The 27,546-nt window shown below is 36.6% G+C and overlaps 1 long non-coding RNA gene across 1 annotated transcript; it reads right to left on the reverse strand.

Annotated features, from left to right (window-relative positions):
* Nucleotides 1–833: 833 nt before the first annotated feature.
* LOC148693610 (uncharacterized) lies at nucleotides 834–22,541 on the reverse strand. Its single transcript, XR_015952103.1, has 2 exons — nucleotides 22,340–22,541; nucleotides 834–1,093 (listed from the first exon to the last, which is right to left on the reverse strand). It is a non-coding gene; the product is annotated as an uncharacterized LOC148693610 (long non-coding RNA).
* Between the last annotated feature and the right edge of the window lie 5,005 nt (nucleotides 22,542–27,546).

Below are 27,546 nucleotides of genomic sequence, written 5' to 3' on the forward strand. Positions count from 1 at the left end.
TTTCAAATTTCGGCATTAAGAGAAAAGGCTTTTTAGCCTAAAAAATAGTAAGTAAAAAGCTTGTAGCCTGCAGCTGGGCCTGCCAGGTTTGTACAGAAAACCTTCTAAGACCCACTCCAGCCCTTGGAGTAAAACTCAAATTTTAGATTCTAAACCTACATCAACTTGCTCTAATCCCTGGGTCAAATATGAGTTTTAACCCAAAACTCATTTTTAGGGCAAATTTAGCCCAAAATCCTCCCTGGGTTAGTGGATTGCGCCACTGTATATGTGTATTTTTTGTTGTTTTATATTTATAAATTTATTGAGTTCAATGGCTAAGATCTAATATGATCAAATCTAATGGTAAAAAGAAAAAGATCTAACGGTCCAAATTTAAATCCAACGGCTAAAATAATAAATTTTTTTATCGACTTCTTATTCTTTCATAGTATTCCACGAGTTTCATGATGTCGGTTTAGTGATTTGTCAATATTTATCGGAATCTAAATATTTTTAGGTTAAAATGTTCATAAAATTAAATTAGGATAGTGTACATAATTTTTTTTTTAAATTTACTTTAAGAATCCTAAATTCATTCTTTAATGATCTCGGACTAAAAATTTAACCTATAAGGGTTGGAGCAGAAAATATGTTTCTGGGTTAAAACCTAAATTTTTTGAGTTAAAAATTTTAGGTTTTAACCCAAGGGTTGGAAATAATTAACCTTATTTCTATCGCGCTTTTTAAGGTGCAGGCCTCATGTTGTGGACTTTGCACGCAAACTGAATGTGATTTGTTGGATTAAATCTGAATGGCCGAAAAAAAATCCATCAAAATGAGCTGGGGTGAAATCGGGTTATAAATGACCTGTCACTAAATAAAAATGGTACTTGGCATCAATTCAATTATTATTGTTTATTTAAACTCTCACCCTCCTCGACATCAATATTAACCTTCTTAAATTTGTCTTCTCCTCCCAAAATTCTCCATCTACCGTGAATGCTCAAACATCCTTCTCATCGAAACCTTCATTCTTGTTTGAAAACTTGATTCCCATTCCAAACCCATTTGTAGTTGTGATGTGCTTGTCTTCTCTGGCGTCACTGCAATTCTAGACAACATTTGAGAAAATTAGGGGAATTTGGTTCAGGGGTGTCCAATCGACCTCATTGCAATCCCATAGAAAGGACGTGCTTTTTGCTTTATTTGAGTTGGGTTCAAAGTCATTGCATGATAACTGACGTCATATTTGAATCCCCACAGTTAATTTCAAATTTGGTGAATTTTGAAAATGGAATACTAAAATTTAATTTTGTTTTTTATGCTAATTATGATTAATTAAGTTAGTTTGAAGGTTAATGATCCATGTTTGTTGATGTAATTAGTTGAAATTGGTGGATACATGTGAATTTTGGGAAATGTGGGTGCATTGTGAAGTTATGAAGCGATGTTGATGGGTTGTGTAGAGGCTAGGTCTTTAATTGTTATTTTGGTAAAGTTGAAGTTTTGAGTTGGGATTAATTTTTATATCTAAATTATTGTTAATTTATGGTGGGACTTGTAATTGCTTAAGTCATGATGCTCTATTCACAGTAGATGTATAGCTTTGAAACTTTCATGGTAGGTTGTTGTAAGGTTATGTGTTGTTGATTGTTGTTGTGTGTGTATTCTTATGTGTACATGATATGACAATCCACGGTATTCAATTTGCAACCAAAGAAGAAGATTCATATAGGGGAAGGGTTTACAACCTATCCCAGGCCCCCCATGTGCTAGGATTGATAGTGAGAAATTTTAATGAGGCACAGCTTGGTGCCTTTACGGCATCCTGGTTTGGCCACCTTGAGCGTGTGGATGAATTGGCCTTTAGTGAGCAATTGATCCATGAGCTGTCTCTCCATACGGTGGCACATCGAGGGATCAAGGACCTAGAGGGATTAACTTATTTAATAGGTTGTGAATTTACCAGGTTCACAAAGCAGGACTTATGCCTCATTACCGGGCTACGATGTGACGAACCCTGTGACGTAAAGGTTGAGCAAGAAAGGATTAGGTTGCTGGGGTAGTATTATCCCAATAAATTAGGGTCGGTAGGTGAAAATAGTGAGGGCAGGAAAGAAAAGGGCAGAGGTAAAGCCAAGGCCACCTCGAAGAAAGTCACCAAAAAAATATATGTTACTTATAGGGTGTTTGAAATGGCCTTTAAAGAGTGCAAGAACAAGGAGGATGCCTTCAAGCTACGTTTGGTATACTTTGCTGAGGCTGTGTTGATTAGGGCAAAGGCCAATATCACTGTGAATCTAGACAACCTCTACCTCGTGGAGGATATGGATAGGTTCAATAGTTTTTCATGGTGTTCCATCTCTAGTACGGAGATGTAAAAGTTCTGATGATGTTGATGAAGTGGTTATATACACACTTGAGGGTGAGCATTTAGGAACCAAGAGGAAGGTCTTGTACACAAGGATGCCGTCAATTTTGTGGGAATCAAAAGGGGGCAGAAGAAGAAAATGAAAGTAGTTCGCCTTACGATGTTGATATTTGACGTCACAGAGTGCAAAAAAATTCCATGCTGGTGAGCCTAAGGAGGATGTTGTGCAAAGAGAATAGGTAATTCAAGCCATTGATAGAAACTGCATGGTTGAGGTGATGAAGTATTTCTATCACTTCATGAAGCTGAAGGAGAACGAGAAGAAGTAAGTTAGTCATTAACGTTTGGATTTTATGTATGGGAAATTACATTCATTAAATGAATACAATGATGATCCTTACTGTTTTTTAGTTACTTTGTTAGTTCGGTTGCTCAGTTTGAGATTATGACAGTGGAGACACCAATTTTCAGAGGTGGTTCCTTGACAAGGAAGGGTCATTGTCATCCGATGTAAGTGACTAAACCCTAGTTGTTATGGTGTGATATAAATGTTTTCAGATTGCATCGAGGTGAAAGTTTAATTAAAATTTGTATATTGCAGCACATTCACTTGCTGTTTTATCGCTTGCTAAAACATCAGGACTAGGCTCGAAGGGTACAGAGAGTGTTGACCACTAACATAACAGACTGGTTTCTAGTAATGTATCCAACTAAATTTCTCCTAATATTGAAAAGTTTGACAAATGTGATATTGAGTGTCTTTTTGTATTGATGAAGTGTTGTACATGTTGATTTTATTTATTTTATACTTGTGAATAGACCTACTATGAATGCTACCATCATACGAGGACGGTTGAAAGATTAACTAAAGGCATAAAAGACATTTTGTTCAAATAATTTTAGTCGGTGTTGTTGGAAACAATGAAGGGGGAGGGGTGGATTTTGGTTGATCATGGCTAGACGATGTCGAAAGGGTTTATATGCCCCTGAACCTTGATCACTATTGGGTTGCCGTTGAGATGAATCGTAAAGCTGGGGGAATAATTGCGTATAGTCAATGAAGACACCAACCCACTCGTGCCAAGCATGCACAAAATTGGCTCTCATCGCCCACGTGTTGCCAGATATCCTCCAAAGCCTGTCAAGGGAGGGGAAGAAAGGACCTTGGCTGATCATGGTAAGTCCAAGGTCCCCAGACAACGGATGAGTTGAAATTTTATTGATTTGTTAGTGAGTTCAGGTAAATTATTAAGTTGTCAGAGAAACTTGTTGAATTGTTGTATGGCATAGGGGATTGTGGTATTTTTACTTTAAAAGTGATTGAGTTCTTGTCCACTAGACTTCCTTTAGATGTAATTACGTCGTCCAATGTCCTTGCATTCCGACTTAGGATGACAATTGACATGTTGCACGGGGTACACAATCTGTGGAATGAGTGGTAATTAACAATTTTAGTGTAGAAACAATGTTAGTATAGAATGACTGGTGACGAACAATGTTATTGCATAAACAAATATTATATTGTTGATATGTGGTGTTGGAGTCCATTTGTTGACACATTTTGTAGTTGTTTCAGATGAATTTAATGTATTGGATAATTGGTTGATTAGGGATGTTTTAAAATTATTTCTCCACATTTGTAGTTGTTTTGGATGAATTTCATGTATTTGGGGATTCTTTGTTAATCTCCTTCCAGATTGTTACTTGTTTTTGGATGACTTCAATGGCATCCCTCACAATTTATATATTGAATGAATGTTTGTGACAATTTATGAAACAAACCCTTATGTTTATAGAACCAACTCTAAACTAGATAGGTATTCGAGAGATTTGAACTCACAACGTCAAGAAAGTTATAGGGTTAGATTCCCTAAACTCCTCCATCCACCTTTCCAAGTGAAAAATCTGTCCTCTGAAATACCAAGAACAATTCTGCATCACGTAATCAAATTCATCTTTGTCAATGAACTATAAGGCAAAACCACTTGCGCCCTAAATGGTCTACAAAAAAAAGGTGTTTTTAGCACCATTTTTCCAAATTAGAGTTAGCTCCCTGTGGATGCCCTCCTTTTCAAAGAGTTTCCTAAACATTTTCCTCATCAACACATTGGTCTTCATATGTTCCAAATTAATGGTGGACACCTGGTTGGTGTCAACCTTTGTCACACCCATTTCCAATGTGAGCTTATAATTGTTAGTTTCTAGGACAATTGGAGGTTCCCCAGGGTTATGAACTGCGAAGGGGTTTGCCCAAGAAAGAAGCTTGGGTAAGGAGAATGATCTTCTAGAGCGGGACGAAGTAGTAGCAATTGGGAAGTTGTGAGCCATTGGAGACGTGAAAGAGTAAGTGGTAGTTTAGGTTTGAATGAAGAGAGAGCAAGGAGATTATGTGCAGTTATTTGTGCATGGAAACTAGGAAGCCACACCATTCACCTAGGGAAAATGAATGGCCGCCATAATTGATATTAGACGGCCAATCGTGGCACATAGGAGGTATAACATTATCACAAAAGCTTTCCATGCCAAGAGGCGGTTCTTTTCAGTTAATCCCACTATTTGATTTCCCAATGTAGGTGTTTAAGATGACGTTGTCAGTTTATTATGCATGGGATGACCGATTGTGAAAGGTTGTGGCACTAATCCCTCTGTAAGTAAATTTCCCTAGAAGAAACCACCTAGTTTCGACACATGGGAGGCTATGATTGGGCCTCTATTACAAAAGTAAACTGTAAAAGTAAAAGTCCCCCTCCTCAAGCATACCACCAAATTGCCACGTGGGTGGCTAAGATTGAGGCTCTTTTAAAAAAGTCACCCTTGACGCCATATTTCCCTCTACCCAATTGCCCCCTGAGTTAGCCACATAGCTGCCTTGTATTATTCCACATGGAAATTATTCGTAATAACAAATATCTCTAATTAAAAATTAAGAATAAAAAAAAACATAAAAATATATAGAGGCGCTCGGGATTACATCCTCTATTATATGATTGAGGTCATATGGCAATTAGGATTTTAGAACGACTAAAACGGTCATGAATAGTGTTTTTACTAGGATTGCCCAAAAAAATAGAAAATGGGAGGGCTTCTAGTACTGTGAAGCCTAAACTTTTTTGTTTGGCTTTCCTTGTCAAGATTGTAAGTGTACCACATGCTCAATCTAGCTTTAGGCTTTTATCTTTTTATGGACTGTGTCTGCTATGAAGAAATGTTCAAGGATGAGGCACATCTTTCTTCAAAAGGTTTGTTCATACATGTGCATTTCACGTCTACTTTCCTGTTTCATTCTGACTAGTGTAGTTGTCTAGTAAGCTGTGCGTGTAGATTTCCAGCAAGCTAGGCACGTAAGTTAAGACTTGCCCATATGGCCTGATTGACACCTTTTTGTTGGTTACCATTTTTCAACCGTGGATCTGCCCAGATTGTTTTGTAGTGTAATACATATCCCTTGTCCTTGCTAACTAAAATGAAACATCCATTTTGCTTATATCTTTGGCTAGGGAGAGAGAGAGAACATTTATGCTTCCACCTTCTTCCTCTTCCTTATTTATGAAACCCTGGTTGCAAAACCGTCCGTCATGCATTAAACACCCAATCATTGAAGAATAGGGTTGTATTGTCTTTGGTTTTGCATTAAATTTAAGGAAAACTAATGACAATGGCTTGAAAACTTTGAGTTTTAACGATAAGGACAAAATAAAAGGTAAAGTAAATAGTACCAGGATTGACTTTTTAGTGTAAAAATGTGGTTTTTCGTTAAAATGAACAGTACTGGGAGCTTTTCATTAATGTTCACCTAAATTTATGATCAAGTGTATCTAGTTTCAGATCTTAAAACTGATCTACTTTAGGATTCTCGTCAGTTTCTTCTTTCAACTGATTGACTGGAGAAACTGACTAGACAATTTGAACCCAGATCTGCATATCATTGCCATACCATCATATGCATAGTATATGTGTTGGTCTTGGTGCCACAAAGTGAAGAGCTCAGGAGGAGCTACCACTTCATGAAGACCGAAGTAGTCCATCTCGTGAAAGGCAAGATTGCACAAAGGTACAAGCTACTCCGTAGATTAGGATCTAGGAATTGAGTTAGTGTGGTTACTTTGTAAGAATCTTGATTTCACTGGTGGATTGGACTTATTGGAGAGTCCCTAATTTTTTAACGAACTGAGACTTTGCTGACTAGGATAGCTTATGGTATTTGAAATTGATTATTAAATCGTTGATTTCTTGACTAACAATTCTATCTTAGTTGACTAGCGCACTTGACTAGTCATTCCAGCAGATTATTATTTTTATATATAGGATATTCCGCCTGGTACCAATTTCAATTGGTATTAGAGCTTTTCTCTTGATATACATAGAGTGATCTCTAGGTTTTACTGGTATTGGGTGGAATCTCACCATGGATCATGATCGTGTTGGTACATCTTGCAATACTCCTCCATTCTTTGATGAATCTAATTATGCTACATGGAGTGAAAAATCAAATCTTTCTGGAAGCTCAAGACTTAATTGTTATTGACTATCTTACTCTTGAATGGAAAACGCCATCAAGAAATATTAACGGTGAATCTGTGATTAAATCTAAAGTAGAATGGTCTCCTGATGAAGTTAGCTCTACCATGGCAAACAGAAAAGCAAGAAATGCCATTGTCACTGCCATTTATCCAACTCAATTTGCACATATTCGATGTTGCACAACGGCCAAGCAAGCTTGGGACAAGCTCAGAATGCTTCATGAAGGAGAAAAACAAGTGAGGAATCTTAAACTTCAATTGACTCTTCCAAAGTTTGAGAACTTGAGGATGAAATAATCAAAGTCCTTGGCATTCTAAGAAAAAGTTGAAATGTTATCAAATGAAGCTTTAGGGTTGGGCAAACCTATTGAGGAAACCACCATTGTTCAGAAGATCTTGAGATCATTGCCCAAGATATTCATATCTAAGAAGGCTGCCATTCAAGAATTTCAAGATTTGAATGAGATCAAACTTGAAAAACTGGTGAGTAAGCTTATCACTTATGAAACGGAGCTGGATATGGAGAAGGATGATGCCAAGAAAAGGAGTGATGTTTCTCTTCACATTGTTGAAAATGCAAAGATTGTTAATGTACCGTGTGAGCAAGCTCAAGAAGATGATGTTGCCTTATTTGTCAACCAATTCAGAAGATTTCTCAATAATAAAGGAATAGAGATAAAAAAAAGGTTGGGGAGTCCTCTGTAAACTCAAAGTACCAATCACATGAAAAGATTGCTTTCGGTATAAAACAAGGAAGGTTCACAAGTAGGAGGTAAAATCCTTATCTGGAGAATCTGGTCTATATTTTTCTTATGTGGTAGTGGACATCATGCTGCTGAATGTGCAAACAACAGGGAATCAAGTCAAAAAAGGGATAAAGCAATGATGTTTACTGGAAGTGAAAGTGAAGGTGAAGGGTCTGTGCATTCTGATGAGCCGTTAGATGATAAAGAAAAAATTGTTGCTTTTGTTGCTTTAATGGAGAAAGTATCTTTGAGTGATGATGATCTAGTGTAGAATGACAATGAGGAGATGACGTATGATAAATTGTGCATCAAGTATGATAATCTTTTATACGAGACTTGTACTACGAAAGTAGAAAATATTGAGCTGACCAAGAAGGTTGTTGAGTTCCAGAAAGAAAATAAGTTTCTTCATCTAGTCAGAACTGAACTGGATGGAAAGATTGGTTATCTTAAGGCACATATCGAGGAGCTGAATGAGAAGTATTCTACTTACAATGATAAAAAGGAAAAAGATGATGTTATTGCTGCTGTTGAAGCTCAAGTTCAAAAATTGCGAGAATCTCAAGAAAACTTGATGAACCAAATTCATGTGTTGAAGCAAATGACAAGGTTATTCGTCTTACCATTGGGCTGAAAAAATTGACAAGTTACTGAGTCTTGGGAAACTTCATGGTGACAAAAGTGGCATTGGTTACGTGGAAAATGACTCAAACTCAACGGGTACCAAATCAAGATTTGTGAAGGAATATTTTCCTATGGCACAAAAAGTCAATCCAAGCTCAAAGTCTAGATTTATTCCCACATGTCATCACTGTGGTAAATTGGGCCACATTCGTCCTAAGTGTAGGAAACTTCACTCTGGGAAGAATGATATTTTGAAAAACCAGGTGGATCGACTGGTCAATCAAGTCAACATAATTGCTCAACTTGTGCAGTCATCCAGTATGGAAAGTGTGAGACCTCGTTCCAAATGGGTTCGGAAAGTCTCTAACAAATGCTTAGTTGTTCTTAATGTTCTCCGTGCCCCCAAACCAAATGTATGGTATCTTGACAGTGGTACTTTGATCATATGTTTGGGGACAAGGATGCTTTCATATCTCTTTCACCCTTCAAAGGCGGTGGGGTTGTCTTTGGTAATGGCGACAAGTTCCAAATCATTGGAAAATGTATTGTTAATATCCCTGATCTTCCTTAGCTCAAGAATGTTAGTTATGTGGAAGGTTTGAAGTCGAGTTTCATTAGCATTAGCCAATTGTGCGATGAAGTGACAGATGAAGTTTGCTTCTCCAAGAAAGACTATCGAATTGTGGATGAACATGGAAACAATATTTAGGTTCTTCCTAGATTTGGAGACAATTGTTACATTCTTGATGCTTCAAAGGTTGGTGATTTTTCAAAGTGCAACAAAACTATTGATGATGTTAATGTGTTGTGGTACAGAAGACTTGGTCATGTCAACTTCAAAGATCTTCATAAATTGTCAAATAGTGAGGTTGTTAGAGGCTTAACTTATCTTTCAGTCTCAGACTATTATGTTTGTGGATCTTGTCAACGAGGGAAGCAAACCAAATTGGCTCACAAGAGACTAAATGATATTGCAAACTCCAAGCCTGTACAATTAATGCATATGGATCTTGTTGGTCTAATCCAATCTTTGTTTATTAGAGGAAAAAAGTATATTCTGGTAATTGTAGATGACTACTCTAGATATACTTGGGTATGTTTCTTGAGGGAAAAATTAAATATGTTTCAACAGTTTCTTACTGTGTACAAAGTAATGCTAAATGAATCTCTGACTGGTTGTCCTTCTCTTGTTAGAATTAGAACTGATCATCAAACTAATTTCGAGAATGCTCCTTTTAATGAATTCTGTTCAACCAATGGCATCATACATGAATTTTCTGCTCATATCACTCCTCAACAAAATGGGGTTGTTGAAAAGAAAAATTGTGTTCTAATTAAGATTACTAGGGTAATGTTGAATAGCAAGAATCTGGCAAAACATTTTTGGGTTGAAGCCATGAATACTGCATGTTACATCTCTAATCGTGTGCTTCTCAGGCCAGTCACTAATGTGACTCTTTATGAACTCTAGAGAGGTAAAGAACCAATGTTGAAGTACTTCATAATGTTTGGAAATGTTTGCTATATTTTGAAGGATCGAAAACACCTTACAAGTTCGATACTAAAAGTGATAAGGGAATCTTCTTGGGGTATTCCAACACCAGTAAGGCCTATAAGGTCTTCAACCTACGAACAAAAACCATCATGGAGTTCATAAATGTTGAAGTTGATGATTCCATTATTCTTCCTGCTCATGATGTTGAAAATGTTGATTTGTTCTCTTTTCCGTTGAAGGCTAAAGGTGAAACTTCTGTTGAGTCAAGCGAGTTGTCAGAAAATGACACAGAGAATGAATCAAGCCTGACCAAGATCCTCGTATTCTGTTTAAGGATAAGACAAAGTGGGCCAGAAGTCATCATAATGAGGAAATAATGGGTCTTGTTGATAAATGAGTTAGAACTCGAAGGCAAATTGCTGATGAAGTTGTCAATGTGTGTTATGTGTCTCATATTGAGCCCAATAATGTCAAAGTTGCCTTAATTGATGAGGAATAAATTTTGGCTATGCAGGAAGAGCTGAATTAGTTTAAGAGGAATGAAGTCTGGTCCCTTGTTGATCATCCATCGAACATTAATGTTATTGGCGCAAAATGGATTTACAAGAACAAGTCTAATGAGTCAAGAAATGTGATCAAACATAAGGCCAGGCTTGTTGCTCAAGAATGCTCTCAACTTGAAGGTGTTGATTTTGATGACATACCATTTAAAGTTCAAGTTATTTCAAATGGATGTCAAAATCACATTCCTTAATGGATATCTTAATGAAGAAGTGTGAAACAACTTAAAAGCTTTGAAGATCCTCATAATCCTAACGGCGTGTACAAATTGAGGAAGGCTCTTTATGGTCTCAAGCAAGCTCCTCGTGCTTGGTATGATAGGTTTTCTTCTCATCTTCTTGCTCATGGTTACATATGTGGCTCAGTTGACAATACACTGCTTGTAGAGAAGGTGAAGTCTCATGTTGTGATTGCTCAGGTGTATGTTGATGATATTGTTGTTGGCTCCATCTCTGATTCTCTTGTGAAGCAGTTCATTGATATGATGACCAGTGAGTTTGAAATGAACCTTATTGGTGAACTAAACTACTTTCTTGAACTTCAAGTTAAACAAGAAAATGATGGAATTTTCATCTCTCAAGCCAAATATGCCAAGAATTTAGTGAAGAAATTTGGTCTTGAAGGATCAAAAATTGCTAAATCACCAATGAGTACATGTGCCAAAATTCACAAGGACTTGAGTGGCGAGGATGTTGAGCAAACAGAAGTATGATTGGAAGCCTACTTTATTTAACGGCAAGTAGATCAGACATTGCATTTGCAGTTAGGGTGTGTGCTTGGTTTCAAAGTTGTCCTAAAGAGTCTCACCTATTGACAGTTAAGAGGATTATCAAATATGTAGGTGAAACTACTGATTTTAGGCTACAATATACGCATGACACCAACACCAACTTGGTTGGATACAGTGATGCCGATTGGACTAGGTGCATTGACGATCGAAATAGCATCTCTAGGGGAGGTTTCTATGTTGGGAACAATCTGGTAGCTTGGCATAGCAAGAAACAAAACTATGTGATATAATTCTAATAGATTTAATAAAGTACAAAAATCAATTTTTATTTTTTCTTAACCCCCAGTCAAGAACATAATAAGATGTCTTCCCATTATTTTAAGTAAAAGCCAATTAGATGTTCAATCAATATTAATTAGATTAAATGCAGGAGCACTTAAAGACTAACATGAATATGTATACAAAGCATCTTTTGGCCTTTTCAAAACTATAAATTTAATTATATTTCCGTTCTCCTTGTCTACAGCTGAGGTTGAATATATTGCTGCCGGTAGATGTTGCACTCAATTAATGTGGATGAAGCAAATGCTCAGTGATTATGGTATCTCTCAATCCACCTTTCTTGTTTATTGTGACAATATGAGTGTTATTGATATTTTCAAGAACCTGGTCCAACATTCAAGAACCAAGCACATTGACATAAGGTATCATTTCATTAGAGATCTTGTGGAAGGTAAAATTCTTACCTTAACCTTTGTGCCAACTGAAAAACAGCTAGCTGACATTTTCACTAAAGCCCTAGATAATCGAAGGTACGAAGATCTTCGATGGTCTATTGGTCTTTGTGATATGATTTGAATAGGTTGTATACCCTTGCTTTCAATAATTGAATATTTTGTTTAGTCTCTATGCATGTTTTTGTGTGGTCAGTTATCTCATAAAATAATCTCATTTTACTCTCTGTATGCATCTCTTATCTATCATACGTTGTTAGTAATATGTGGATTAGCCTTGGATAATTTTTCATTGTGATGTCAAAGGTTTTCCCAATTCTCTCAGATGGCCTCTGAAAAATCATTTTTCCAATCATCCAAATCTAATGGTGTTTTTGAATTTAATGTTGTTTTGGTCCTAATTGAGTGGTAGTGACTTTACTTACTCTATAATCTGGATCATGTGTCAATTCTCTTCTTTTTGTCCTCTCCCTAAAATCAAAACAAAAATTCAAACGGGAGAGTATTATATGAAGGGGGTCTTCAAAAGAAAGTAAATATTATCACATGGGAAAATCCCTTCATTTTGGCCTTCCATGCAATGTCATGAGTACTGCTTCAAGATCCGCCTTCGTAGGTCATGTATTAAATTCTCTGAAATATCAATGGAGATTCATCAAAATTTCACCTTCATCCAAATGACCTTGGCATTTCTCAAATTGGTGCCTCACTCAAAGTTCTTCACCAAAATTAGCTTTTCTTCCAAGGCTTATGCCTTGCTTTTTGCGAGTCTTGTCCATTGTCCATATTATGTAAGAAGTGTTGTTTCTTAAAGTCAATGGATTATTAAAACTTTGGTTAACTTTGGGAATGCTTTTGAGACTATGTGCTTGGTTCCATGATTTCAAGATGGCTATCCTCAATCCTATCCCCTTACCTTGACACATCACAGTTGCATCACGAGCACGTGTTCATCTCTGTATTACTGTCTTTGTATGCCCTTGAAGAGTTGTCTCTTCAGAATTACATTGCATATTATTTTGTCAAACACTTGTCTTATCAATATCTCTTGCAAGCATTGATATTCAAACTACCTTCTCTTATCCCTTTCATGGCTTGTGCTTTAGCTGTAGTTTATTGGTGCAAAGATTCAACTGTTATCTTGATCTCTGTCATCTTAATGAGCTGCCTTTAGTTGTTTGGGAACATTTTTCTTTGCTTATGCTCAAATTTGTGCGTCAATGGACATCTTCATATTTTGTTGAGTCATTGTCTCTCGTCAGAAAAATGAAGTCGTAATTTAGGATTATGGGGGAGTGTGTTTTCATGAAGAGCATCAATTCTGGGGGAGTTCAATTTCATTGCATACGTCTTTTCTAGGGGAGTTGGGTCACTTACATGTGTTTACTGGTTCCTTCACTTTGCTTGAACATGCTGATATGATTTATTGCTAATTCCTTATTCGATGTGCTTATGTTTTCTTGCATTGTATTTTGCTACAAATTTGAAAGTTGCTTGTGGTATTCTGCCTTGTCTTTGTCTTACCATGACAAAATGGGGCGAAATTTTTTTTTTTTATGTTTAAATCCCTTGCAAGCTTTTTTACCCATGATAAATTTCACTTGGTCTTGCCAAGATCTGTTGTTTTGTAAAATCCATTCCTGCGTTCATTTCTTGAGTGTGAGTGAGTGAAATTAGCTTTAGGCTTGGGGTGTTTTGTTAAGGAAAGCCAAAGGGGAGGATTGTGTAGTCTAGACTTTTTGGTTTGGCTTTCCTTGTCAACATTGTAAATATACCACATGCTCATTATAGTTTTACGCTTTTATCTGTTTATAGACTGTCTACTAGGAAGAAATGTTCAAGGATGTGGCACATCTCACTTCAAAAGGTTTGTTCATACATATGCATTTCACGTCTACTTTCATGTTTCATTCTGACTAGTTTAGTTGTCTAGTTAGCCGTGCGCACATATTTCCAGCAATTGGGCACATAAATTAAGACTTGCCCACATAGGCTGACTGACACCTTTTTACTGGTTACCAGCTTTCAGCCGTGGATCTACCCATATTGTTTTGTAGTCTGACACATGTCCCTTATCCTTGCTAGCTGTAATGAAACATCCATTTTGCTTATATCTTTGGCTAGGGTTTCTTTTCTTTGTTGGGATTTTCAGACTATATGGTTAAGAGAGAAAAGTTAGAGAGAGAGAGCATTTATGCTTCCACCTTCTTCCTCCTCCTCATTTATGAAACCCTAGTTGCAAAACCGTCATTCATGCATTAAACACCAGTCATTGCATTGTCTTTGGTCTTGCATTAAATTTTTGGTCAAGTGTATCTAGTTTCAAATCTTTAAAACTGGCCTATTTTAGGATTCTCGTTAGTTTCTTCCTATAACTATTTGACTGGAGAAACTGACTAGACAATTTGGATCCAAATTTGCATACCATTGCTATACCATCATATGCATAGCTTGTGTGTTGGTCTTGGTGCCACAAGGTGAAGAGCTCAAGAGGAGCTACCACTTCATGAAAGGAGTCCATTTGCACAAAGGTACAAGCTGCTTCATAGATTAGGATCTAAGAATTGAGCTTGTGTGGTTACTTTGTAAGAATCTTGATTTCACTGGTGGATTGGACTCAGTGAAGAGTCCCTAGTTTTTTAACCCAGAGGTGGGTTTTTCCGGCCAAAACTATCTTGTGTTCAAAGTTATTTATTTTGTGTCACATATCTCACATACATATATATGCTACATGTATCTCTTGACTATATAATTGTATGTGCTCACAATCATGCTCATTTAACACATTAATAACTTAGAACAAACTGAGGTTTTGCTGACTATGATAGCTTATGGTATTTGAAATTGATTATTAAATCATTGATTTCTTGACTAACAACTCTGTCTTAGTTGACTAGCGGACTTGACTAGTTAGTCCAGCATATTATTATTTTTATATAGGATATTCTGCCTGGTACCAATTTCAAATACCTTCAGTTATTCCGTTCAATATCTTATTGCTTTGAAAAGTTCAAATCACTTTAACATGAAATAACTAAGAACACAATCGAACTATTTGTTATTGTTTTGCGAAAGGGATATGTGATGATTACACATCCCCTCTTATTTCCAGATCATGCAGCATTGGACAAACTCAGTTCAAAACTATTATGGTGGAGCCAATAATTCTGACAACAACAAAATCGCTCTGACCAGCATGGTAAAGTCTTAAACTAGGAAGAAATTTCTGAGGGCCAATCACCTTTAGAAAAGGCATAAAGTTTAACTCTGAAATTTCGTTTCGAGTTCGATCGGAGCTTTGAACAAAACAAAGACCCATGATGGTTCCACAACACAGCTCCATAACTTCATGTTGAAACCAAACCACATGAACCTGAGGCATCTCATTAGGAGTGACAGGAGCATATTTATGCTACTTAGCTATGTTGTTTCCTTGCATTTAGATAGTTAATTACTACTTATTAAAGTCTTTTAAGCTATTTTCGTATGTTTTTAGGTCCTAATGGCAAAAGGAGCAAGAAAGTGCATTTTGAAGCTATTTTGAGCAGTTTTTGGCATGGATTGGATAGCTTAACTATGAAGCAAAATGGATGGACGAAATTGAAGTCAAGAGAGGCTAGGAAAGGCTACAAATCTGGAGAAAGAAGTTCAAATGCAAAGAAGATAAGGAAATAGCAAGAAATAAGGAACCTTATCCAACCTTATCTTACCTTATCTTAACAAACCTTATCATATCCTATCTTATCTCATCCAAATCAGTTTGTGCAATAGTTTTAGCTATTTAGAAGGGATTAGATGTACATTTAAATACATAAACTAGATTCTAGAACACCCTATCTATTTCTACAAAGGTGCCACACCCCCTATACCTTCTAGAAGTCCAATTTCTGCCACAAAACACATTGTTTCTAGAATTCCTACAAAAGTGGCGCCTCCCCCTATTCTAGAAGCTCTAGAATCTGCAATCCTTTTCCCTTTCTTCCTTGGTCTTTGCCGTGGAATCCTAGTCCTTTTACCCTAGGATTGTGCAAACCTTTTCCCACCTAATTTCTACCACACCCTAATCTGATTTCCCTAAGGTTTAAGCCCTATAAATACAACCCTATGCCGCACCATTCAGGGCATCCATTCACTCATTCATTCATTCATACTTTTAGCCATCAAACACCATAATTCACATCATATCACCCTAGTGCCACAAGCAAGGAATGAAGGAGAAGAAGACTTATGCAATCTGCCATCCAAGGAGGGTTCGAAATCTACCATTGGAGTGTGGATTGTTTCTAGGTGTATTCTATCTTTGTTTTTAATGTTTAAGTTTAATTATCTTTGTTTTGCGAACATGTGGAACTAATTTCTTTTTAGTTGGAGGTGAATTCGAAGTCATGATTATATGTTTTATATGAATTGATTCCATCCAATTATTGTTTTTTAAGGCATGAATGTGATTTGCTTATATGTGGGTTGAGGGTCGACACTTAATTTGCATACATGAATTTGATGCTAGAGTATAAGGGGGTTTCATGTAATAGTTATTCGCTTATATTCACAAGTACTGGAGATTGCTAGTCACAATCGTGTTAAGTAAATCCTTGGTATGAGTCTCATGCGTTTCATGGTGATGAATGCCTTGTCAATGCTTATGATTTTCACAAAACTTAATGACTTTTTATATGTATCTTTATTATGCGTTTCATATAGGGAACTTGAGAAAGATAATTTGGTTTAGATGCGTATTCCATCTAATTCAATGAAATAAGGAAAATCTGATGGTTAGTTGTGCGATGCAATTAACTTAGGGCGTTGTCATTCATAGTCTAAAGGAAAAATAACTGGAAATTGGTTTATATGCATATATCCTGTGTGGAGAAGGACCCTCTAACTAGCCTTTCACCCATTTAATTCACCTAATTTCGTTTTTTACAAAGTGTTTTCCACAAAATTTTTGTTTTAAGTTTTAAATTCGTCAAAAACAATCCCCCTTTCATTTAGTCTTGTTATTTGAGTCAAAATATGTTTTCTTTGAGTCTTTTGAGTCAAGTTAAGGTTTATTTTCGTCCAAAACACTTGTTAGGTCTAAAATTGAGTCTTTTTGAGTGTTTGTTGCTGTTTTGAGTGTTTTAAGTTAGTTTAGAGTCTATAGAGTCTAATTTAGTGTTTAAGTCTTAATTGTGTTGATTAACCTCCCTTCTAATCCCCGGCCTAAAACGATCCCTACTTTCATATACTACAATCATAGGATTTTAATTTGAGTGTTAGAATATTTCACATCAAGGAGCACATGAAAGCTCCTCCTAGGAAAGGCTCGAAGCGTGTCCATGCCAAAGGATCCCTAAATCGGATCAAAACAAGGTGATATTCCCAATACAAGCTACGACTAAATGCTTAGTTTGGAATGATTCACTTAGCACACAACAGACGGAATAACGCAGCCGGATTTGGCTAATTCTGAAAGCAGCAAATGTGGACCTGATCGCCATTGTAAAGATACATATGTCAGATTTATGTAAAATTTTGCGGAACACAATTCTAAGCTACATGAAAAACATTATCGTCATTTTACCACTCAGAGTGCAGGCTGGAATTCTCTACATAATTCCTTAAGTTCTTCCTATGAACTCACATCAAACGACGCACAATGCGCCGCAACAACTTATAAGCACATGATACACAAAGTCATGATCAAGTTAATGTTACCCTATGGGTTCCAACCAATGCAAGCTCGCTTTAACGAGCTAAAAACAAAAGTCTCCCGCAACGCACAGTGTGATAACTCCACACTTGTCCTCCTCCACTATTGATCTACCCGAATTGTCAATGCACATTTCTCAGTCCTATGATCAAGAACATTTGGCATATGTGCATGAAAGAGTAAGGTTTTGTGAATCTAACTGCTTTAGATCATATTCTCTTAATTACATATTCATTGGGCTTATCATTTAAATGTATAACATTTAATGAGACGGCTTTAAACAATAACTTTGCACTCACATTAAACTAGTTTAGTTTAACATGTGAAATGTTTGTAATGAATCATCTTATGATTGGATTTGGGGTACATTTCCAATAATCTTCCACTTGCACTAGAACCAATTAACCATGTGTTTAGTGATGGTACCTCTTCAGAAGTCATTTCAAAGATGGCTAAATAACAAGCCTAGATAGATGATACCTCTTCTTGCCCCTCATTTAAGGGTTTTGACGACTTGCAACGTGACGTTGAGAGGGAATGTTACCCTTAGTTCGAATTGCTCGTTCGTCCCTAGTGAATTTTAAACGAAAGTTCTTTAGGGACTTGGTCCCCAGCATGCGATTGGAAACACCTTTGGATATAACATAAGAATTACATCAGGGATAATCTTTGACGATAAGCCTATGATGCGATGTTAAGGAAATGAATTTTCCATGGAGATGTATATCCCTGAAAGGGAATCAAACTCGTGTAGTTTGGATTGTATTTGTTTAGGTGATGTGGATATGTATGTGAGGAACCTACCTCTCAATGGTGGGGGTCTTTTTTCTTGAAGATTCAGCTTTTATGCCTTTCACGGTGTTCTGCCTCTTGTAAATTTCAATTGGGGCTAGATAATGAGGTAGTTAGTGGTTGGTTGGGTGGATAGTTCCCATGTTGTGCAACCAGTTTCTATCAAGAATGGCGTTGTAAGGACATGGGCAATCTAAGACTTGGAAGGTCACCAAGTTGTATGGTTTCACTTGAACGATCAATTTCACTGTTCCTATGGTTTGCGCTGTGACGCCATTGATAGAGTAGAGGTAGTTCTCCTCTTGTCGACATCATTGACGGTGCCCATTCTTTCAGCCGTACCTTTGAAAGATGACACTAATTCCTGATTATCTATTAAGGCTTGACTAACCATAGTATTGGAGATCTACAGTATGACGATTAAAAGTGTCGTCACGAGGAGAGCAATAGGTTTCCAAATTTCGATTAAGGGGCATCATGCGTTACGATCGATGAGTGGTTCATTGGTCAAAGCCATCGTTAGAGGTTTCCATCATGCTGCATTTTCATCCTTTCGCTCTCCTCCTAGGCGTCCCTGGTTTCTGCATATGCGGTTGATTTCAAAGAACAGTTTTTTTCCCAAGGATTTGGTCGAAAAAAGGTTCTTGGCCCTATTGGCCTCCTGCGTTGCATTTTGGGAGCATGTCATTGAGGTTGTGTGTATAGGTTCAGATCAACATTTCTTGTTGAAGCCTAGGCAAGCTTAGCCTAGACAGTTGGCTCCTCGAGGTGGGAAACGATGTCTTCAATGTCCTTCACTCGTGTCTCGAGTCTGTTAAGTTTCGCTCGTTCTCTGGCCTGTGAACTTCTTTGGAGATCCTTCACAGACACGCATATCTTTAACTAACCATCCCATACTTGATCCATGAAGAAAGAGTCTGCATCGAATGCAGCAATGGTATGGTCGTCATGTGATTGCCTAGAAAACGTTTCCAATAAGGTGAGTGATTCGATCGAAAGGAATATGAGTTCACTCTCAATGAAAGCATCAATTGTTGGAACCGAATTTGCGCACCACCATGAGCGGTGGAGATGCATAAATCCGAGTAATTTGTAAAATAACAAACAATTGTGAGCAAGACTTAGGCCAAATAGGTGTGCCGACCAAAGACTCCAATTTTCAAGTTAGTAAGAAAATATAAGACTTAAGTAGCGGGCGAGAAAATTAGAGTGTAGAGATTGTGTTACCAGAGACAAACCCTATATATGTGTATGTATACGAATTGTGAGATAAACCTTTTAAGGATAAAATCCTTGTTCTAAGCCAGGAAAATCCTAAAGGATATCTAGAAGTAGATACTGCATTCTCTTTAGGAGTGTGATTACTTGTGGTGCACGCCAATCCCTAGATTGTATGAACTCCAAGACATATTGAGATCTGGCTGATTCCAAACCGGATCAAATCCCGTGTCTTGTAGAACAAGCATGATCATTCTAGTGGAGTCACTCAGACTTCGCCCCTTGCTCCGAAACAAAGTGATGGTGGCACCATTGCTCCGAGTCCATGGCCAGACTTCTAAGACCGATCAGCCTTACTCTAGCCATATAAAATAATGGTCCCACACACGCCAATTACTAGATTGTAAGAACTCCAAGAATATATAGAGCGTGGCTGACTCCATGCTGGATCAGATCCCTATGTCTAATGGAATAAGTATGGTCATTCTCAGCGAAGTCGCTCGAACTTCGTCCACTGCTCCAGAATAGGATGATGGTGGCACCACTGCTTCGTTAATCCAGGTCCGCTTGAAGTTGTTGAGACCATAACTGAACTTCTGAGGTCACTGTCTTCAATCCGCCTTATTCCAGCTTTGGAAATCATGGTCCCACTTGTAGAGACGCGTAAATCTGTTTACCTGAAAAATAATATACAAATGCAAGTACCAAATAGCACAAGGCAGATGAGGGTTGGTGTGCTGGTCAAAGGCTCTTTGACCGTTAAGTTAGTAAGCAATATTATGAGAGTCAAGCAGTAAGCAATATGCAATAATAGCGTTACCAGAGATAAACCCTAGAAGACTAATTATACCAGTCGAGGTAGAGACCTTTTAGGATAGGGAATCAGTATTAAATTGGGGGAATCCCAAATGATATCTAGGAAGTGGATTTTGCATCCTATTAGGAGTGATTACTTACGATCCACGCCAATCCTTAGGATAAGGAATTAGCTCTGTTTATTCAAATCTGTTAGGAAGCAATTTAGTCCATGACTGGACTTCTAAGGCATTCGTATTCTGATCCGCCTTACTCCGATCCTGGAAAATCATAATCCCACAACAGGATTCTGGGCCAACTCAACAAAATTGACGAAGGAGCAGGATTTCAAAACAACTCAATAAAATCTAGACGGAGCAGGGTTTCAAACCAACTTAATGAAACCTAAATGGAATACTGTTCTAGACCAACTTAACAGAATAGAATAAGAATGAAGAATTATAGGCCAACTCAACGAAATCCAAACAGAACACAGTTCTTGACCAACTCAACGAAATCGAGTAAAACTTTGTAAACCTAGTTTAGAATAACTTAATGAAACTAGACATGGCACGAGTTCAATGTCACAACACATGATAACAATGGTTTAATAGTTCTTTACTATCCTTCTCATTTCACAAACATTTCAATTACGCATCACAAAACACATTTCACTACTCTCACCTAGAAGCTCAGTAACCACATAATTTTCGGTAAGGTGCCACTAGCACACAATCAAAGCACACATCCCCAAGATGTCACACTAACCAAGGTAGGCCAACTAGACTATATTAGGTCTCTAGTAATGTTAATTTTTGTATTTACTAACAATTCGAAACATGTTGGCCAAAAGTCAAGCTTCGGTCAACATGGTCAATAATAAGGTTAACTACCCCAATTAGTCAAACCGGAATACCTGCATATGGGATTTTCGATCTGTATATTCCTAAGATCCTCAAATAATAAGTGACTAAAATTTCATAACGATCAAATATTTGCCATAGCTCGCCCAGGAAATGGGTCTAATCGGAGTGAAGTGGTGGTGGTGGTGGTGGTGGTGACAATGAGCCTTCTCGCTAGAGCTTGCCCAAGAAATAGGTCTAGTCGCAAGTCCAAGGGGGATTTCGGGTCATTTGTGGGTCGGCCTTTCCACTGCTTCAACAATTAGGGGCCTTCTATTTATAAAGTTCAAATTGACCAATTTGACCCTGTCTTTGCTCGCTTATTTCTCCTTTGTTACAACTCCATTTCACGAACAGTTTCGCCTACGCATTCTTGGGATCAAGCTCTATTTGGAAATACTAAGAGTGACCCGGATTTCACAATTTCTCATGCCTAGTACCTTTATTTAGAGTAAACTGGAGAGGATTCATTGCCTTGCGATTAATACAATGATAAAGGGATAAGATCTTTTAGTAACCTAAATGCAATCTACTAGTGATTTACACAATCACACATATGCTATAATTAACATCACAACCATTCAACATTTGTCATTTATTAAATATTCATGACATAAGGTGTTCACTAGCAGGAATTTTAGCTTGCATTAGTTTTTGAGTTTTCAATTGAAGTACTATGAGTTAGCTTAGTTGTGTATGAATTTTTGAAACTGACCGCGTCTATATACTTAAGCACGTCAAAAGGTCAACCTATGAGATCTTTAGAAAGAAAAATATACAGTAAAACTTCTATATAGTAATAATTAAGTGTGGTTTTGGTTCGAAAACTGAATCGAAAAGGGAAGTCCAAAAATCGTACCAAGCGGTACGGGAACGGGGACCGAACTGATTATTTCAGTTTATCAAAGTTCGATAATACCAAAATGGTTTTGGTTTTTCGAGTCGGTATCTGTAAAGGGCCTTTAGCCCAATTCTATTTCACAATCCCCATATCGAAATTCTTATTACAATTCAAAATATCAAATTGAAATCTTAATTCTACTTAGAATTCCCAAATCAAAACCCAAATTCAATTTCAAAAACCACAATTTGTAAAATTTCGAAACCCTAATCCCCATTTCGGAATCCCAAATCAAAATCCTAATTAAATTTGATGAATGAGGGTGAAATTTCTTACCTTCTGTACTGCAGCCTTCGGAGGTGAAAGAGGGAGAGTTAGGACTCATCAAAGAAGATAAAGGGTGAAAGAGAAGGCATCGTGTCAGTTGTGTGGCCGATGTGTGGTGTGTGTGGAAGGAGAAGGAGGTAGTGAGAGTTAGAGAAGGCGTCACTTCAGAGTTGAGACAAGAGACGCGCGCGCACACAAAAATTAGAATAGAACGAGGGGAGGTCGAGACAGAGGGAGAGTTGAGTTTAATTGAAGGGTTAAGATTAATTCTCAATCAATGCGATCACTATAATAATTGGTAATCTTAAAATTAAAATTATTATATAATATATTATTTAAATTTGTTCAATTCAGTCTTACCGACTTAATGTATATGTGATATCAATCCCATACCAAATTTTCTGTTTTGGTTCGGGTTGGGTTATCGAATGTTTCAATATTTTATTAGTTCGTTTTCTATTTTTTTGATTTTTTTTCCATCCCTAGTCATAATGTCGGGACCAAATAAATTTTATAACTTTAAGAAGGTTATTACTTAAAAGAGGTGTATTTAAGAAATATTACTTTTTTTAACTTAGTTATCACTTATGAAAGTTGTATGGATACAAATAACTAAATTAATTTACCAATTTTTGAGATGCAACATTGAAAAGAGAGACCTACCTTGAAAGTTAGATCATGTATGTATGTATGTATGTTGTACACTCTTTAATGCTTCTTTCTAAGTATGAGTGGAGTACAAGGCCGGCCCTAAGAATTTAGGGGCCTATGCGAGTCTTCAAAGTGGGGCCCTAAAGTTCTCAGACCTCTGACTCTTTGTGTATTGGTATGTAGTAAAAACAATTCACTAATTACATAAAAAGTCTATTTCTTCATCGAATATCATTAAAAATTAATATCAAAAGAAAAAAGATATACTAACATTACTTAATATTACATGTCACATGCCTTCAGACACAAATGCACTAAGTGTAAAAAAACAATAAAACTTGATTGACAAATATAATAATTCAACAACGCCAAGTGATTCTCTTGTGTCACATCCCCGCCCGGGCCCCCACCACATCCTGGGCTCCACTCCACCGTAGCACGAGATTGTCCACTTTGGGCCCCGACCACGCCCTCAATGTTTTGTTTCTGGGAACTCACACGAGAACTTCCCAGTGGGTCAGTCATCCTGGGATTGCTCTCGCACAAACTCACTTAACTTCGAAGTTCCGATGGAACCCGAAGCCGGTAAGCTCCCAAAATGCCTCGTGCTATATAGAGGTGGGCATGTACATATAAGGCATAGAGGATCCACTTTCTTAGGCGATGTGGGATCTAACAACTTGTGTTCTTTCTAAAATCAACACACACTAGCGAATCAAATTTTAGAATAACCTAGTTTAACAACAAATTATTGACAAAGAAAATTTAAATTCAAAGATATGATTACCACAAATTACAATCTTCAGGACCAAGTGATAGTTGCTTAAACATTTAATAGAAATAGAAAGACTGGGAAGTTGAAAGAAAAAGGATTACAAAGTTATGATTATTCTGGTTTTTGTTATTTTTTTAGGTTATTTTCAAAAGCAAAAGAAAAAAAAATTGCATTTGGACAATTGAGGCCATTAATTTCACTAGCCTCTTGTCACACGCGTAGGCCCATGACAATTGGCCTTTGTATGTTTTTTATTTAAGAAACTCAAGTTTTCTACTTATACTATTTTTATTTAAAATATTTTTGAAAATAAATAAGAATTTAAACATAAACCACCCACTAACATGAGGTTTTGTTATTTTTTTTTCTGAAGTTGAAATTTTTAAATTCATTCAAAATTAATATTTGTTGAATTATTTTAACTCCTTTTGATTCTTGTAATTTAAAATTTTTAAAGAGCAATTTATGTTTAATTTTATAGATTTGAAAAAAGCATTAGTTTAACTAATGCCTACAAGGTGTTTCGAACTGTCCACCCCAATGAAAACGGAGTGGAACCGTTTCCACTACACCAACGAAATAATTGTGATGCTTCTTATGTTTTCTTTATTTATATTTTATATACAAGATGTATAAAAAATTTGGGGCCCCCCGAAACTTGGGGGCCCTAGGCGACTGCCTACCTCGGCTACCCTCAGGGCCGGCCCAAGTGGAGTAAAGTGGTGTGGTCATGGCAAGCCTAGTCGTCGAAGCTCACCCAAGAAATGGGTCAAGTTGTGGGTCGAGGGGGAATTTCAGGTCATTCGTGGGTCAGCCTTTCCACTACTCCGACAAATATGGACCTTCTATTTATAGAGTTTTAGTTGACCATTTTGCCCTTGCCTTTGCTCGCTTCTTTCTCCTTCGTTACAACTCCATTTCCTGAACAGTTTTCTCCTATGCATTCATAGGATCAAGCTTTATTCGAAAATTCTAAGATGACCCTGAAAGCTCTACGAATTTTTAATGACTAAGTGAGAAAAATCAAACTTTGTAACTACAATTCTAAACTAACAAAATAAATATTTAACTCCTGAAAATACAAAATACAAAATTTAAATAGTGAAATAGGAGGATAGGATTTCATAATTCCTCTGGTCTAGTACCTTTTTTTATAGTATACTTGAGAGGATTCATTGCCTTGCAAGTAATACAATCATAAAGAGATAAGATATTCTTGTAACCTAAATACAATCTACTAGTGATTTACACAATCACACATGTGTTATAATTAAACCGAAACTAAACTGATTATTTCAGTTTAATGAAATTCAATAATACGAAAATAGTTTGGTTTTTCGAGTTAGTATCTGTAAGGGGCCTTCAGCCCAATTCTATTTCATAATCCCCAAATAGAAATCGTTGTTACAATTCAAAATCTCAAATTGAAACCTTAATTCTATTCAGAATCCCCAAATCAAAATCTTAATTCAATTTCAAAATCATTCCACACCCTAATCCTTATTTCAGAATCCCAAACCGAAATTCTAATTAAATTTGACGAATTAGGTTGAAATTTCTTACCTTTTGTACTACGAAGGTGAAAAAGAGATAGTTGGTGTCGTCAAATGAGATAGAGAGTGAGAAAGGAGGCATCGCGGTAGTGGTATCGCTAGTGTGTGGTGTGGTGTGGCAGGAAAAGGAAATAGTGAGAGTTAGAGAAGGCATCGCGTCAAAGAGAGAGAGAGAGAGAGAGAGAGAGACAGAGAGACAGAGAGGGAGGAGGAGAGAGAGAGAGAGAGAGTTATGTTTAATTGAACGGTTAGGATTAAATCTCAATCAATGCGACAACTATAATAATTTATAATCTTAAAATTAAAATCATTATATATATATAATATTATTTAATTCAGTTTAGTTTAGTCTTACCGAGTTAACATATGTGTGATACTAATATCCGTACCAAATTTTTTGATATTAATAGTTCGGTTTCGATTTTTCTATTTTTTTTTCCAACCCTAGTCATAATGATGGGACCAAATCAATTTTGTAACTTTCCGAAGGTTATTACTTAAACGAGGTGTAGAGATATTAATTTTTTTGCTTAGTTATCCCTTGAGAAAGTTGTATGGATACAAGGAACAACATTAATAGTGGTCTAGTGTTTACCAATTTTCAAGATGCAAAATTGAAAAGAGAGATCTAATCCTTGAAAGTTAGTGCATATATTATGTAGCACACTTTTTAATGCTTCTATCTAAGTATATTTTATAGGCTAAATTGGATTAATGGTTTCCGTGGTGAGAGGGTAATTGAAGATAGCCCCCATGGTGAAAAAATTCGGATTTAAACCCTCGTGATGAACTCCGTTAGGATTTAAGCCCAAAATTAACATCTTCCTCATCTGTCTGTTAATCCATTCAACCTTTATAACCAAAAGAGAAAAAAACTCATTCATCCAAGGTTATGAATTCGTTGCCCTCAACTCTGTCTACCGCAACCCCCAACTCTACGCCAAGCTCCACCCTGAAATGGATGCTGATAACTCCTCCGCCGAGGGTGAGTCTCATCTCTTCCTTCCTTGCTTCCTGATTTACAGTTTGAGATCTTATTCAAAATACATGAATTCGAATTTCAATGAATCTGCCCTTTTGTTTGCTTTGTGTATTGTTCAACATAATTGAATGAGCAAATTCAAATCATTGATCACATTGGATCTATGATTCTTGGGCTTTCCAAATTGCTTAGTGATAAGTACATAATCGGCCACACTGTTCATTATATTTAACCCAGGGATTTGAAATCTTGTGTAAATGGACTAGATTTGAACAGTCAAACTTTTAAGTTGCCATAGATAATAAAGCTAGTGGTTGTAATCCTCCGACAAACTATTTGTATCGTTATAAGTTGGATATTCTCGTTTTGTATCATTGTGCTGAACGAATTCATAACCTTGGATGAATGAGTTTTTTTTCTCTTTTGGTTATGAAAGTTGAATGGGTTAACAAACAGATGAGGAATATGTTAATTTTGGGCTTAAATCCTAACGAAGTTCACCATGAGGGTTTAAATCCGAATTTTTTCACCACAGGGGCTATCTTCCGATTACCCTCTCACCATAGCGACTATTAATCCAATTTAGCATATTTTATAAATACTTACAATGCCCCATGAGGGAGCAAATGCAAAGTCAGCAAACCGAAAATATTCGCATTGAGTTGTGCAAAAAGTTAATTGTGTTTTAATTGAAGAAGAAATCATTACTATAATTAGGCAAGAAGGGGAAGGAGACAATCCTAAGGGGTTAAAAATATTTTGGCTTCAATAAGAAGATGTCCATGTTGACAAGGTGCTGCATATGTACCCGCAAGCTCAAGAATGTGGTATCAACTCTAAAAGATAAAGTACTGTCTCAAACAACTTTAGAGAAATATTTTAGTTCATCTTAAACTTTCATTTGTGACATTTCATATTCTTGTACTTATTGACAATTATTACTATGTGGAGGTGAGTTTCCTTACAAGGGAATTAGAAAAATTATAACTTCTTACAATGTGGAGTTTATTCCTATGCATAACTGGCCCAAGTTGATTTATGACTACAACGATGTTATTCCTTTATATAATATTATTGTAGAGAGGTTTTACTGTAACATTCACAACTCTTATTGATTTTTGTTGGATTATTGAATCTCAAAGAACATTTACACTATTGCAAGGAAATACAAATGGAATTAAAATATAAAGACAGCAAAAAGAAAATTATCTACTTAAATGTCTATGAAATGAACAATAGCTTTCTTTGAATTTCT

Source organism: Pyrus communis, chromosome 10, assembly GCF_041283825.1.
Source record: "Pyrus communis isolate YQ-2024b chromosome 10, ASM4128382v1, whole genome shotgun sequence".
NCBI lineage: Eukaryota > Viridiplantae > Streptophyta > Magnoliopsida > Rosales > Rosaceae > Pyrus > Pyrus communis.